This window comes from Pelodiscus sinensis, chromosome 27 (assembly GCF_052426305.1).
Source record: "Pelodiscus sinensis isolate ZL-2025 chromosome 27, ASM5242630v1, whole genome shotgun sequence".
In the NCBI taxonomy this organism is placed as follows: Eukaryota; Metazoa; Chordata; order Testudines; family Trionychidae; genus Pelodiscus; species Pelodiscus sinensis.
Window position 1 is genome coordinate 18,645,432 of NC_143078.1, and position 15,591 is coordinate 18,661,022.

A 15,591-nucleotide genomic window follows, 5' to 3' on the forward strand; every position below is an offset into this window, starting at 1 on the left:
GGTAGAAAAATCTCTCAATTTGCTACCTCCTGTCTAACGGACTCAGGGGTCACAAATTCAGAGGAACTGTGTTTTTTGGTAGAAAAATCTCTCAATTTGCTACCTCCTAACGGACTCAGGGGTCACAAATTCAGAGGAACTGTGTTTTTTGGTAGAAAAATCTCTCAATTTGCTACCTCCTGTCTAACGGACTCAGGGGTCACAAATTCAGAGGAACTGTGTTTTTTGGTAGAAAAATCTCTCGATTTGCTACCTCCTTGCTAACGGACTCAGGGGATGCTGGTGTTTTGCCTTGGGCGGGGGCCTTTTGCTCCTGGTCCATGGGTCACAAATTCAGAGGAACTGTATTTTTTGGCAGAAAAATCTCTCAATTTGCTACCTCCTAACGGACTCAGGGGTCACAAAATCAGAGGAACTGTATTTTTTGGCAGAAAAATCTCTCAATTTGCTACCTCCTAACGGACTCAGGGGTCACAAATTCAGAGGAACTGTGTTTTTTGGTAGAAAAATCTCTCAATTTGCTACCTCCTGTCTAACGGACTCAGGGGTCACAAATTCAGAGGGACTGTGTTTTTTGGTAGAAAAATCTCTCAATTTGCTACCTCCTAAAGGACTCAGGGGTCACAAATTCAGAGGAACTGTGTTTTTTGGTAGAAAAATCTCTCAATTTGCTACCTCCTGTCTAACGGACTCAGGGGTCACAAATTCAGAGGAACTGTGTTTTTTGGAAGAAAAATCTCTCAATTTGCTACCTCCTGTCTAACGGACTCAGGGGTCACAAATTCAGAGGAACTGTATTTTTTGGTAGAAAAATCTCTCAATTTGCTACCTCCTGTCTAACGGACTCAGGGGTCACAAATTCAGAGGAACTGTGTTTTTTGGTAGAAAAATCTCTCAATTTGCTACCTCCTAACGGACTCAGGGGTCACAAATTCAGAGGGACTGTGTTTTTTGGTAGAAAAATCTCTCAATTTGCTACCTCCTTGCTAACGGACACAGGGGATGCTGGTGTTTTGCCTTGGGCGGGGGCCTTTTGCTCCTGGTCCATGGGTCACAAATTCAGAGGAACTGTATTTTTTTGGCAGAAAAATCTCTCAATTTGCTACCTCCTAACGGACTCAGGGGTCACAAATTCAGAGGAACTGTGTTTTTTGGTAGAAAAATCTCTCAATTTGCTACCTCCTGTCTAACGGACTCAGGGGTCACAAATTCAGAGGGACTGTGTTTTTTGGTAGAAAAATCTCTCAATTTGCTACCTCCTTGCTAACGGACTCAGGGGATGCTGGTGTTTTGCCTTGGGCGGGGGCCTTTTGCTCCTGGTCCATGGGTCACAAATTCAGAGGAACTGTATTTTTTGGCAGAAAAATCTCTCAATTTGCTACCTCCTGTCTAACGGACTCAGGGGTCACAAATTCAGAGGAACTGTGTTTTTGGTAGAAAAATCTCTCAATTTGCTACCTCCTGTCTAACGGACTCAGGGGTCACAAATTCAGAGGGACTGTGTTTTTTGGTAGAAAAATCTCTCAATTTGCTACCTCCTGTCTAACGGACTCAGGGGTCACAAATTCAGAGGAACTGTGTTTTTTGGTAGAAAAATCTCTCAATTTGCTACCTCCTAACGGACTCAGGGGTCACAAATTCAGAGGAACTGTGTTTTTTGGTAGAAAAATCTCTCAATTTGCTACCTCCTGTCTAACGGACTCAGGGGTCACAAATTCAGAGAGACTGTGTTTTTTGGTAGAAAAATCTCTCAATTTGCTACCTCCTGTCTAACGGACTCAGGGGTCACAAATTCAGAGGGACTGTGTTTTTTGGTAGAAAAATCTCTCAATTTGCTACCTCCTGTCTAACGGACTCAGGGGTCACAAATTCAGAGGAACTGTGTTTTTTGGTAGAAAAATCTCTCAATTTGCTACCTCCTGTCTAACGGACTCAGGGGTCACAAATTCAGAGGGACTGTGTTTTTTGGTAGAAAAATCTCTCAATTTGCTACCTCCTAACGGACTCAGGGGTCACAAATTCAGAGGAACTGTGTTTTTTGGTAGAAAAATCTCTCAATTTGCTACCTCCTGTCTAACGGACTCAGGGGTCACAAATTCAGAGGAACTGTGTTTTTTGGTAGAAAAATCTCTCGATTTGCTACCTCCTTGCTAACGGACTCAGGGGATGCTGGTGTTTTGCCTTGGGCGGGGGCCTTTTGCTCCTGGTCCATGGGTCACAAATTCAGAGGAACTGTATTTTTTGGCAGAAAAATCTCTCAATTTGCTACCTCCTAACGGACTCAGGGGTCACAAATTCAGAGGAACTGTATTTTTTGGCAGAAAAATCTCTCAATTTGCTACCTCCTAACGGACTCAGGGGTCACAAATTCAGAGGAACTGTGTTTTTTGGTAGAAAAATCTCTCAATTTGCTACCTCCTGTCTAACGGACTTAGGGGTCACAAATTCAGAGGAACTGTGTTTTTTGGTAGAAAAATCTCTCAATTTGCTACCTCCTGTCTAACGGACTCAGGGGTCACAAATTCAGAGGGACTGTGTTTTTTGGTAGAAAAATCTCTCAATTTGCTACCTCCTGTCTAACGGACTCAGGGGTCACAAATTCAGAGGAACTGTGTTTTTTGGTAGAAAAATCTCTCAATTTGCTACCTCCTTGCTAACGGACTCAGGGGTCACAAATTCAGAGGGACTGTGTTTTTTGGTAGAAAAATCTCTCAATTTGCTACCTCCTGTCTAACGGACTCAGGGGTCACAAATTCAGAGGAACTGTGTTTTTTGGTAGAAAAATCTCTCAATTTGCTACCTCCTGTCTAACGGACTCAGGGGTCACAAATTCAGAGGAACTGTGTTTTTTGGTAGAAAAATCTCTCAATTTGCTACCTCCTGTCTAACGGACTCAGGGGTCACAAATTCAGAGGGACTGTGTTTTTTGGTAGAAAAATCTCTCAATTTGCTACCTCCTAACGGACTCAGGGGTCACAAATTCAGAGGGACTGTGTTTTTTGGTAGAAAAATCTCTCAATTTGCTACCTCCTTGCTAACGGACACAGGGGATGCTGGTGTTTTGCCTTGGGCGGGGGCCTTTTGCTCCTGGTCCATGGGTCACAAATTCAGAGGAACTGTATTTTTTTGGCAGAAAAATCTCTCAATTTGCTACCTCCTAACGGACTCAGGGGTCACAAATTCAGAGGAACTGTGTTTTTTGGTAGAAAAATCTCTCAATTTGCTACCTCCTGTCTAACGGACTCAGGGGTCACAAATTCAGAGGGACTGTGTTTTTTGGTAGAAAAATCTCTCAATTTGCTACCTCCTTGCTAACGGACTCAGGGGATGCTGGTGTTTTGCCTTGGGCGGGGGCCTTTTGCTCCTGGTCCATGGGTCACAAATTCAGAGGAACTGTATTTTTTGGCAGAAAAATCTCTCAATTTGCTACCTCCTAACGGACTCAGGGGTCACAAATTCAGAGGAACTGTATTTTTTGGCAGAAAAATCTCTCAATTTGCTACCTCCTAACGGACTCAGGGGTCACAAATTCAGAGGAACTGTGTTTTTTGGTAGAAAAATCTCTCAATTTGCTACCTCCTGTCTAACGGACTTAGGGGTCACAAATTCAGAGGAACTGTGTTTTTTGGTAGAAAAATCTCTCAATTTGCTACCTCCTGTCTAACGGACTCAGGGGTCACAAATTCAGAGGGACTGTGTTTTTTGGTAGAAAAATCTCTCAATTTGCTACCTCCTGTCTAACGGACTCAGGGGTCACAAATTCAGAGGAACTGTGTTTTTTGGTAGAAAAATCTCTCAATTTGCTACCTCCTTGCTAACGGACTCAGGGGTCACAAATTCAGAGGGACTGTGTTTTTTGGTAGAAAAATCTCTCAATTTGCTACCTCCTGTCTAACGGACTCAGGGGTCACAAATTCAGAGGAACTGTGTTTTTTGGTAGAAAAATCTCTCAATTTGCTACCTCCTGTCTAACGGACTCAGGGGTCACAAATTCAGAGGAACTCTGTTTTTTGGTAGAAAAATCTCTCAATTTGCTACCTCCTGTCTAACGGACTCAGGGGTCACAAATTCAGAGGGACTGTGTTTTTTGGTAGAAAAATCTCTCAATTTGCTACCTCCTGTCTAACGGACTCAGGGGTCACAAATTCAGAGGAACTGTGTTTTTGGTAGAAAAATCTCTCAATTTGCTACCTCCTGTCTAACGGACTCAGGGGTCACAAATTCAGAGGAACTGTGTTTTTTGGTAGAAAAATCTCTCGATTTGCTACCTCCTTGCTAACGGACTCAGGGGATGCTGGTGTTTTGCCTTGGGCGGGGGCCTTTTGCTCCTGGTCCATGGGTCACAAATTCAGAGGAACTGTATTTTTTGGCAGAAAAATCTCTCAATTTGCTACCTCCTGTCTAACGGACTCAGGGGTCACAAATTCAGAGGAACTGTGTTTTTTGGTAGAAAAATCTCTCAATTTGCTACCTCCTAACGGACTCAGGGGTCACAAATTCAGAGGAACTGTGTTTTTTGGTAGAAAAATCTCTCAATTTGCTACCTCCTGTCTAACGGACTCAGGGGTCACAAATTCAGAGGAACTGTGTTTTTTGGTAGAAAAATCTCTCAATTTGCTACCTCCTTGCTAACGGACTCAGGGGATGCTGGTGTTTTGCCTTGGGCGGGGGCCTTTTGCTCCTGGTCCATGGGTCACAAATTCAGAGGAACTGTATTTTTTGGCAGAAAAATCTCTCAATTTGCTACCTCCTAACGGACTCAGGGGTCACAAAATCAGAGGAACTGTATTTTTTGGCAGAAAAATCTCTCAATTTGCTACCTCCTAACGGACTCAGGGGTCACAAATTCAGAGGAACTGTGTTTTTGGTAGAAAAATCTCTCAATTTGCTACCTCCTGTCTAACGGACTCAGGGGTCACAAATTCAGAGGAACTGTGTTTTTTGGTAGAAAAATCTCTCAATTTGCTACCTCCTGTCTAACGGACTCAGGGGTCACAAATTCAGAGGGACTGTGTTTTTTGGTAGAAAAATCTCTCAATTTGCTACCTCCTGTCTAACGGACTCAGGGGTCACAAATTCAGAGGAACTGTGTTTTTTTGGTAGAAAAATCTCTCAATTTGCTACCTCCTGTCTAACGGACTCAGGGGTCACAAATTCAGAGGGACTGTGTTTTTTGGTAGAAAAATCTCTCAATTTGCTACCTCCTGTCTAACGGACTCAGGGGTCACAAATTCAGAGGAACTGTGTTTTTTGGTAGAAAAATCTCTCAATTTGCTACCTCCTGTCTAACGGACTCAGGGGTCACAAATTCAGAGGAACTGTGTTTTTTGGTAGAAAAATCTCTCAATTTGCTACCTCCTTGCTAACGGACTCAGGGGATGCTGGTGTTTTGCCTTGGGCGGGGGCCTTTTGCTCCTGGTCCATGGGTCACAAATTCAGAGGAACTGTATTTTTTGGCAGAAAAATCTCTCAATTTGCTACCTCCTGTCTAACGGACTCAGGGGTCACAAATTCAGAGGGACTGTGTTTTTTGGTAGAAAAATCTCTCAATTTGCTACCTCCTGTCTAACGGACTCAGGGGTCACAAATTCAGAGGAACTGTGTTTTTTGGTAGAAAAATCTCTCAATTTGCTACCTCCTGTCTAACGGACTCAGGGGTCACAAATTCAGAGGAACTGTGTTTTTTGGTAGAAAATCTCTCAATTTGCTACCTCCTGTCTAACGGACTCAGGGGTCACAAATTCAGAGGAACTGTATTTTTTGGCAGAAAAATCTCTCAATTTGCTACCTCCTGTCTAACGGACTCAGGGGTCACAAATTCAGAGGGACTGTGTTTTTTGGTAGAAAAATCTCTCAATTTGCTACCTCCTGTCTAACGGACTCAGGGGTCACAAATTCAGAGGGACTGTGTTTTTTGGTAGAAAAATCTCTCAATTTGCTACCTCCTAAAGGACTCAGGGGTCACAAATTCAGAGGAACTGTGTTTTTTGGTAGAAAAATCTCTCAATTTGCTACCTCCTGTCTAACGGACTCAGGGGTCACAAATTCAGAGGAACTGTGTTTTTTGGAAGAAAAATCTCTCAATTTGCTACCTCCTGTCTAACGGACTCAGGGGTCACAAATTCAGAGGAACTGTGTTTTTTGGTAGAAAAATCTCTCAATTTGCTACCTCCTAACGGACTCAGGGGTCACAAATTCAGAGGGACTGTGTTTTTTGGTAGAAAAATCTCTCAATTTGCTACCTCCTTGCTAACGGACACAGGGGATGCTGGTGTTTTGCCTTGGGCGGGGGCCTTTTGCTCCTGGTCCATGGGTCACAAATTCAGAGGAACTGTATTTTTTTGGCAGAAAAATCTCTCAATTTGCTACCTCCTAACGGACTCAGGGGTCACAAATTCAGAGGAACTGTGTTTTTTGGTAGAAAAATCTCTCAATTTGCTACCTCCTGTCTAACGGACTCAGGGGTCACAAATTCAGAGGAACTGTGTTTTTTGGTAGAAAAATCTCTCAATTTGCTACCTCCTAACGGACTCAGGGGTCACAAATTCAGAGGAACTGTGTTTTTTGGTAGAAAAATCTCTCAATTTGCTACCTCCTGTCTAACGGACTCAGGGGTCACAAATTCAGAGAGACTGTGTTTTTTGGTAGAAAAATCTCTCAATTTGCTACCTCCTGTCTAACGGACTCAGGGGTCACAAATTCAGAGGGACTGTGTTTTTTGGTAGAAAAATCTCTCAATTTGCTACCTCCTGTCTAACGGACTCAGGGGTCACAAATTCAGAGGAACTGTGTTTTTTGGTAGAAAAATCTCTCAATTTGCTACCTCCTGTCTAACGGACTCAGGGGTCACAAATTCAGAGGAACTGTGTTTTTTGGTAGAAAAATCTCTCGATTTGCTACCTCCTTGCTAACGGACTCAGGGGATGCTGGTGTTTTGCCTTGGGCGGGGGCCTTTTGCTCCTGGTCCATGGGTCACAAATTCAGAGGAACTGTATTTTTTGGCAGAAAAATCTCTCAATTTGCTACCTCCTAACGGACTCAGGGGTCACAAATTCAGAGGAACTGTATTTTTTGGCAGAAAAATCTCTCAATTTGCTACCTCCTAACGGACTCAGGGGTCACAAATTCAGAGGAACTGTGTTTTTGGTAGAAAAATCTCTCAATTTGCTACCTCCTGTCTAACGGACTTAGGGGTCACAAATTCAGAGGAACTGTGTTTTTTGGTAGAAAATCTCTCAATTTGCTACCTCCTGTCTAACGGACTCAGGGGTCACAAATTCAGAGGGACTGTGTTTTTTGGTAGAAAAATCTCTCAATTTGCTACCTCCTGTCTAACGGACTCAGGGGTCACAAATTCAGAGGAACTGTGTTTTTTGGTAGAAAAATCTCTCAATTTGCTACCTCCTGTCTAACGGACTCAGGGGTCACAAATTCAGAGGGACTGTGTTTTTTGGTAGAAAAATCTCTCAATTTGCTACCTCCTGTCTAACGGACTCAGGGGTCACAAATTCAGAGAGACTGTGTTTTTTGGTAGAAAAATCTCTCAATTTGCTACCTCCTAACGGACTCAGGGGTCACAAATTCAGAGGAACTGTGTTTTTTGGTAGAAAAATCTCTCAATTTGCTACCTCCTGTCTAACGGACTCAGGGGTCACAAATTCAGAGGAACTGTGTTTTTTGGTAGAAAAATCTCTCAATTTGCTACCTCCTGTCTAACGGACTCAGGGGTCACAAATTCAGAGGGACTGTGTTTTTTGGTAGAAAAATCTCTCAATTTGCTACCTCCTGTCTAACGGACTCAGGGGTCACAAATTCAGAGGAACTGTGTTTTTTGGTAGAAAAATCTCTCAATTTGCTACCTCCTTGCTAACGGACTCAGGGGATGCTGGTGTTTTGCCTTGGGCGGGGGCCTTTTGCTCCTGGTCCATGGGTCACAAATTCAGAGGAACTGTATTTTTTGGCAGAAAAATCTCTCAATTTGCTACCTCCTGTCTAACGGACTCAGGGGTCACAAATTCAGAGGAACTGTGTTTTTGGTAGAAAAATCTCTCAATTTGCTACCTCCTGTCTAACGGACTCAGGGGTCACAAATTCAGAGGGACTGTGTTTTTTGGTAGAAAAATCTCTCAATTTGCTACCTCCTGTCTAACGGACTCAGGGGTCACAAATTCAGAGGGACTGTGTTTTTTGGTAGAAAAATCTCTCAATTTGCTACCTCCTGTCTAACGGACTCAGGGGTCACAAATTCAGAGGAACTGTGTTTTTTGGTAGAAAAATCTCTCAATTTGCTACCTCCTGTCTAACGGACTCAGGGGTCACAAATTCAGAGGGACTGTGTTTTTTGGTAGAAAAATCTCTCAATTTGCTACATCCTAACGGACTCAGGGGTCACAAATTCAGAGGAACTGTGTTTTTTGGTAGAAAAATCTCTCAATTTGCTACCTCCTTGCTAACGGACTCAGGGGATGCTGGTGTTTTGCCTTGGGCGGGGGCCTTTTGCTCCTGGTCCATGGGTCACAAATTCAGAGGAACTGTATTTTTTGGCAGAAAAATCTCTCAATTTTCTACCTCCTAACGGACTCAGGGGTCACAAATTCAGAGGAACTGGGGTTTTTGGCAGAAAAATCTCTCAATTTGCTACCTCCTGTCTAACGGACTCAGGGGTCACAAATTCAGAGGAACTGTGTTTTTTGGTAGAAAAATCTCTCAATTTGCTACCTCCTGTCTAACGGACTCAGGTGTCACAAATTCAGAGGAACTGTGTTTTTTGGTAGAAAAATCTCTCAATTTGCTACCTCCTGTCTAACGGACTCAGGTGTCACAAATTCAGAGGAACTGTGTTTTTTGGTAGAAAAATCTCTCAATTTGCTACCTCCTGTCTAACGGACTCAGGGGTCACAAATTCAGAGGGACTGTGTTTTTTGGTAGAAAAATCTCTCAATTTGCTACCTCCTGTCTAACGGACTCAGGGGTCACAAATTCAGAGGAACTGTGTTTTTTGGTAGAAAAATCTCTCAATTTGCTACCTCCTAACGGACTCAGGGGTCACAAATTCAGAGGAACTGTGTTTTTTGGTAGAAAAATCTCTCAATTTGCTACCTCCTGTCTAACGGACTCAGGGGTCACAAATTCAGAGAGACTGTGTTTTTTGGTAGAAAAATCTCTCAATTTGCTACCTCCTGTCTAACGGACTCAGGGGTCACAAATTCAGAGGGACTGTGTTTTTTGGTAGAAAAATCTCTCAATTTGCTACCTCCTGTCTAACGGACTCAGGGGTCACAAATTCAGAGGAACTGTGTTTTTTGGTAGAAAAATCTCTCAATTTGCTACCTCCTGTCTAACGGACTCAGGGGTCACAAATTCAGAGGGACTGTGTTTTTTGGTAGAAAAATCTCTCAATTTGCTACCTCCTAACGGACTCAGGGGTCACAAATTCAGAGGAACTGTGTTTTTTGGTAGAAAAATCTCTCAATTTGCTACCTCCTTGCTAACGGACTCAGGGGATGCTGGTGTTTTGCCTTGGGCGGGGGCCTTTTGCTCCTGGTCCATGGGTCACAAATTCAGAGGAACTGTATTTTTTGGCAGAAAAATCTCTCAATTTGCTACCTCCTAACGGACTCAGGGGTCACAAATTCAGAGGAACTGTATTTTTTGGCAGAAAAATCTCTCAATTTGCTACCTCCTAACGGACTCAGGGGTCACAAATTCAGAGGAACTGTGTTTTTTGGTAGAAAAATCTCTCAATTTGCTACCTCCTGTCTAACGGACTTAGGGGTCACAAATTCAGAGGAACTGTGTTTTTTGGTAGAAAAATCTCTCAATTTGCTACCTCCTGTCTAACGGACTCAGGGGTCACAAATTCAGAGGGACTGTGTTTTTTGGTAGAAAAATCTCTCAATTTGCTACCTCCTGTCTAACGGACTCAGGGGTCACAAATTCAGAGGAACTGTGTTTTTTGGTAGAAAAATCTCTCAATTTGCTACCTCCTGTCTAACGGACTCAGGGGTCACAAATTCAGAGGGACTGTGTTTTTTGGTAGAAAAATCTCTCAATTTGCTACCTCCTGTCTAACGGACTCAGGGGTCACAAATTCAGAGGGACTGTGTTTTTTGGTAGAAAAATCTCTCAATTTGCTACCTCCTAACGGACTCAGGGGTCACAAATTCAGAGGAACTGTGTTTTTTGGTAGAAAAATCTCTCAATTTGCTACCTCCTGTCTAACGGACTCAGGGGTCACAAATTCAGAGGAACTGTGTTTTTTGGTAGAAAAATCTCTCAATTTGCTACCTCCTGTCTAACGGACTCAGGGGTCACAAATTCAGAGGGACTGTGTTTTTTGGTAGAAAAATCTCTCAATTTGCTACCTCCTGTCTAACGGACTCAGGGGTCACAAATTCAGAGGAACTGTGTTTTTTGGTAGAAAAATCTCTCAATTTGCTACCTCCTGTCTAACGGACTCAGGGGTCACAAATTCAGAGGGACTGTGTTTTTTGGTAGAAAAATCTCTCAATTTGCTACCTCCTGTCTAACGGACTCAGGGGTCACAAATTCAGAGGAACTGTGTTTTTTGGTAGAAAAATCTCTCAATTTGCTACCTCCTGTCTAACGGACTCAGGGGTCACAAATTCAGAGGAACTGTGTTTTTGGTAGAAAAATCTCTCAATTTGCTACCTCCTTGCTAACGGACTCAGGGGATGCTGGTGTTTTGCCTTGGGCGGGGGCCTTTTGCTCCTGGTCCATGGGTCACAAATTCAGAGGAACTGTATTTTTTGGCAGAAAAATCTCTCAATTTGCTACCTCCTGTCTAACGGACTCAGGGGTCACAAATTCAGAGGAACTGTGTTTTTTGGTAGAAAAATCTCTCAATTTGCTACCTCCTGTCTAACGGACTCAGGGGTCACAAATTCAGAGGGACTGTGTTTTTTGGTAGAAAAATCTCTCAATTTGCTACCTCCTGTCTAACGGACTCAGGGGTCACAAATTCAGAGGAACTGTGTTTTTTGGTAGAAAAATCTCTCAATTTGCTACCTCCTGTCTAACGGACTCAGGGGTCACAAATTCAGAGGGACTGTGTTTTTTGGTAGAAAAATCTGTCAATTTGCTACCTCCTAACGGACTCAGGGGTCACAAATTCAGAGGAACTGTGTTTTTTGGTAGAAAAATCTCTCAATTTGCTACCTCCTTGCTAACGGACTCAGGGGATGCTGGTGTTTTGCCTTGGGCGGGGGCCTTTTGCTCCTGGTCCATGGGTCACAAATTCAGAGGAACTGTATTTTTTGGCAGAAAAATCTCTCAATTTGCTACCTCCTGTCTAACGGACTCAGGGGTCACAAATTCAGAGGGACTGTGTTTTTTGGTAGAAAAATCTCTCAATTTGCTACCTCCTAACAGACTCAGGGGTCACAAATTCAGAGGAACTGGGGTTTTTGGCAGAAAAATCTCTCAATTTGCTACCTCCTGTCTAACGGACTCAGGGGTCACAAATTCAGAGGAACTGTGTTTTTTGGTAGAAAAATCTCTCAATTTGCTACCTCCTGTCTAACGGACTCAGGGGTCACAAATTCAGAGGGACTGTGTTTTTTGGTAGAAAAATCTCTCAATTTGCTACCTCCTGTCTAACGGACTCAGGGGTCACAAATTCAGAGGGACTGTGTTTTTTGGTAGAAAAATCTCTCAATTTGCTACCTCCTAACGGACTCAGGGGTCACAAATTCAGACGAACTGTGTTTTTTGGTAGAAAAATCTCTCAATTTACTACCTCCTGTCTAACGGACTCAGGGGTCACAAATTCAGAGGAACTGTGTTTTTTGGTAGAAAAATCTCTCAATTTGCTACCTCCTGTCTAACGGACTCAGGGGTCACAAATTCAGAGGGACTGTGTTTTTTGGTAGAAAAATCTCTCAATTTGCTACCTCCTAACGGACTCAGGGGTCACAAATTCAGAGGAACTGTGTTTTTTGGTAGAAAAAGCTCTCAATTTGCTACCTTCTTGCTAACGGACACAGGGGATGCTGGTGTTTTGCCTTGGGCGGGGGCCTTTTGCTCCTGGTCCATGGGTCACAAATTCAGAGGAACTGTATTTTTTGGCAGAAAAATCTCTCAATTTGCTACCTCCTGTCTAACGGACTCAGGGGTCACAAATTCAGAGGGACTGTGTTTTTTGGCAGAAAAATCTCTCAATTTGCTACCTCCTGTCTAACGGACTCAGGGGTCACAAATTCAGAGGAACTGTGTTTTTTGGTAGAAAAATCTCTCAATTTGCTACCTCCTGTCTAACGGACTCAGGGGTCACAAATTCAGAGGAACTGTGTTTTTTGGTAGAAAAATCTCTCAATTTGCTACCTCCTGTCTAACGGACTCAGGGGTCACAAATTCAGAGGGACTGTGTTTTTTGGTAGAAAAATCTCTCAATTTGCTACCTCCTAACGGACTCAGGGGTCACAAATTCAGAGGAACTGTGTTTTTTGGTAGAAAAATCTCTCAATTTGCTACCTCCTTGCTAACGGACTCAGGGGATGCTGGTGTTTTGCCTTGGGCGGGGGCCTTTTCCTCCTGGTCCATGGGTCACAAATTCAGAGGAACTGTATTTTTTGGCATATTTTGTATCTCCTGTCTAACGGACTCAGGGGTCACAAATTCAGAGGGACTGTGTTTTTTGGTAGAAAAATCTCTCAATTTGCTACCTCCTAACGGACTCAGGGGTCACAAATTCAGAGGAACTGTGTTTTTTGGTAGAAAAAATCTCTCAATTTGCTACCTCCTTGCTAACGGACTCAGGGGTCACAAATTCAGAGGGACTGTGTTTTTTGGTAGAAAAATCTCTCAATTTGCTACCTCCTGTCTAACGGACTCAGGGGTCACAAATTCAGAGGAACTGTGTTTTTTGGTAGAAAAATCTCTCAATTTGCTACCTCCTAACGGACTCAGGGGTCACAAATTCAGAGGAACTGTGTTTTTTCGTAGAAAAATCTCTCAATTTGCTACCTCCTGTCTAACGGACTCAGGGGTCACAAACTCAGAGGGACTGTGTTTTTTGGTAGAAAAATCTCTCAATTTGCTACCTCCTAACGGACTCAGGGGTCACAAATTCAGAGGAACTGTGTTTTTTGGTAGAAAAATCTCTCAATTTGCTACCTCCTTGCTAACGGACTCAGGGGATGCTGGTGTTTTGCCTTGGGCGGGGGCCTTTTGCTCCTGGTCCATGGGTCACAAATTCAGAGGAACTGTATTTTTTGGCAGAAAAATCTCTCAATTTGCTACCTCCTGTCTAACGGACTCAGGGGTCACAAATTCAGAGGAACTGTGTTTTTTGGTAGAAAAATCTCTCAATTTGCTACCTCCTGTCTAACGGACTCAGGGGTCACAAATTCAGAGGAACTGTGTTTTTTGGTAGAAAAATCTCTCAATTTGCTACCTCCTGTCTAACGGACTCAGGGGTCACAAATTCAGAGGGACTGTGTTTTTTGGTAGAAAAATCTCTCAATTTGCTACCTCCTGTCTAACGGACTCAGGGGTCACAAATTCAGAGGAACTGTGTTTTTTGGTAGAAAAATCTCTCAATTTGCTACCTCCTGTCTAACGGACTCAGGGGTCACAAATTCAGAGAGACTGTGTTTTTTGGTAGAAAAATCTCTCAATTTGCTACCTCCTAACGGACTCAGGGGTCACAAATTCAGAGGAACTGTGTTTTTTGGTAGAAAAATCTCTCAATTTGCTACCTCCTGTCTAACGGACTCAGGGGTCACAAATTCAGAGGAACTGTGTTTTTTGGTAGAAAAATCTCTCAATTTGCTACCTCCTGTCTAACGGACTCAGGGGTCACAAATTCAGAGGGACTGTGTTTTTTGGTAGAAAAATCTCTCAATTTGCTACCTCCTAACGGACTCAGGGGTCACAAATTCAGAGGAACTGTGTTTTTTGGTAGAAAAAGCTCTCAATTTGCTACCTCCTTGCTAACGGACACAGGGGATGCTGGTGTTTTGCCTTGGGCGGGGGCCTTTTGCTCCTGGTCCATGGGTCACAAATTCAGAGGAACTGTATTTTTTGGCAGAAAAATCTCTCAATTTGCTACCTCCTGTCTAACGGACTCAGGGGTCACAAATTCAGAGGGACTGTGTTTTTTGGTAGAAAAATCTCTCAATTTGCTACCTCCTGTCTAACGGACTCAGGGGTCACAAATTCAGAGGAACTGTGTTTTTTGGTAGAAAAATCTCTCAATTTGCTACCTCCTGTCTAACGGACTCAGGGGTCACAAATTCAGAGGAACTGTGTTTTTTGGTAGAAAAATCTCTCAATTTGCTACCTCCTTGCTAACGGACTCAGGGGATGCTGGTGTTTTGCCTTGGGCGGGGGCCTTTTGCTCCTGGTCCATGGGTCACAAATTCAGAGGAACTGTGTTTTTTGGTAGAAAAATCTCTCAATTTGCTACCTCCTGTCTAACGGACTCAGGGGTAACAAATTCAGAGGAACTGTGTTTTTTGGTAGAAAAATCTCTCAATTTGCTACCTCGTTGCTAACGGACTCAGGGGATGCTGGTGTTTTGCCTTGGGCGGGGGCCTTTTCCTCCTGGTCCATGGGTCACAAATTCAGAGGTACTGTATTTTTTGGCAGAAAAATCTCTCAATTTGCTACCTCCTGTCTAACGGACTCAGGGGTCACAAATTCAGAGGGACTGTGTTTTTTGGTAGAAAAATCTCTCAATTTGCTACCTCCTGTCTAACGGACTCAGGGGTCACAAATTCAGAGGAACTGGGGTTTTTGGCAGAAAAATCTCTCAATTTGCTACCTCCTGTCTAACGGACTCAGGGGTCACAAATTCAGAGGGACTGTGTTTTTTCGTAGAAAAATCTCTCAATTTGCTACCTCCTGTCTAACGGACTCAGGGGTCACAAATTCAGAGGGACTGTGTTTTTTGGTAGAAAAATCTCTCAATTTGCTACCTCCTAACGGACTCAGGGGTCACAAATTCAGAGGAACTGTGTTTTTTGGTAGAAAAATCTCTCAATTTGCTACCTCCTTGCTAACGGACTCAGGGGATGCTGGTGTTTTGCCTTGGGCGGGGGCCTTTTGCTCCTGGTCCATGGGTCACAAATTCAGAGGAACTGTATTTTTTGGCAGAAAAATCTCTCAATTTGCTACCTCCTGTCTAACGGACTCAGGGGTCACAAATTCAGAGGGACTGTGTTTTTTGGTAGAAAAATCTCTCAATTTGCTACCTCCTGTCTAACGGACTCAGGGGTCACAAATTCAGAGGAACTGTGTTTTTTGGTAGAAAAATCTCTCAATTTGCTACCTCCTGTCTAACGGACTCAGGGGTCACAAATTCAGAGAGACTGTGTTTTTTGGTAGAAAAATCTCTCAATTTGCTACCTCCTAACGGACTCAGGGGTCACAAATTCAGAGGAACTGTGTTTTTTGGTAGAAAAATCTCTCAATTTGCTACCTCCTGTCTAACGGACTCAGGGGTCACAAATTCAGAGGAACTGTGTTTTTTGGTAGAAAAATCTCTCAATTTGCTACCTCCTGTCTAACGGACTCAGGGGTCACAAATTCAGAGGGACTGTGTTTTTTGGTAGAAAAATCTCTCAATTT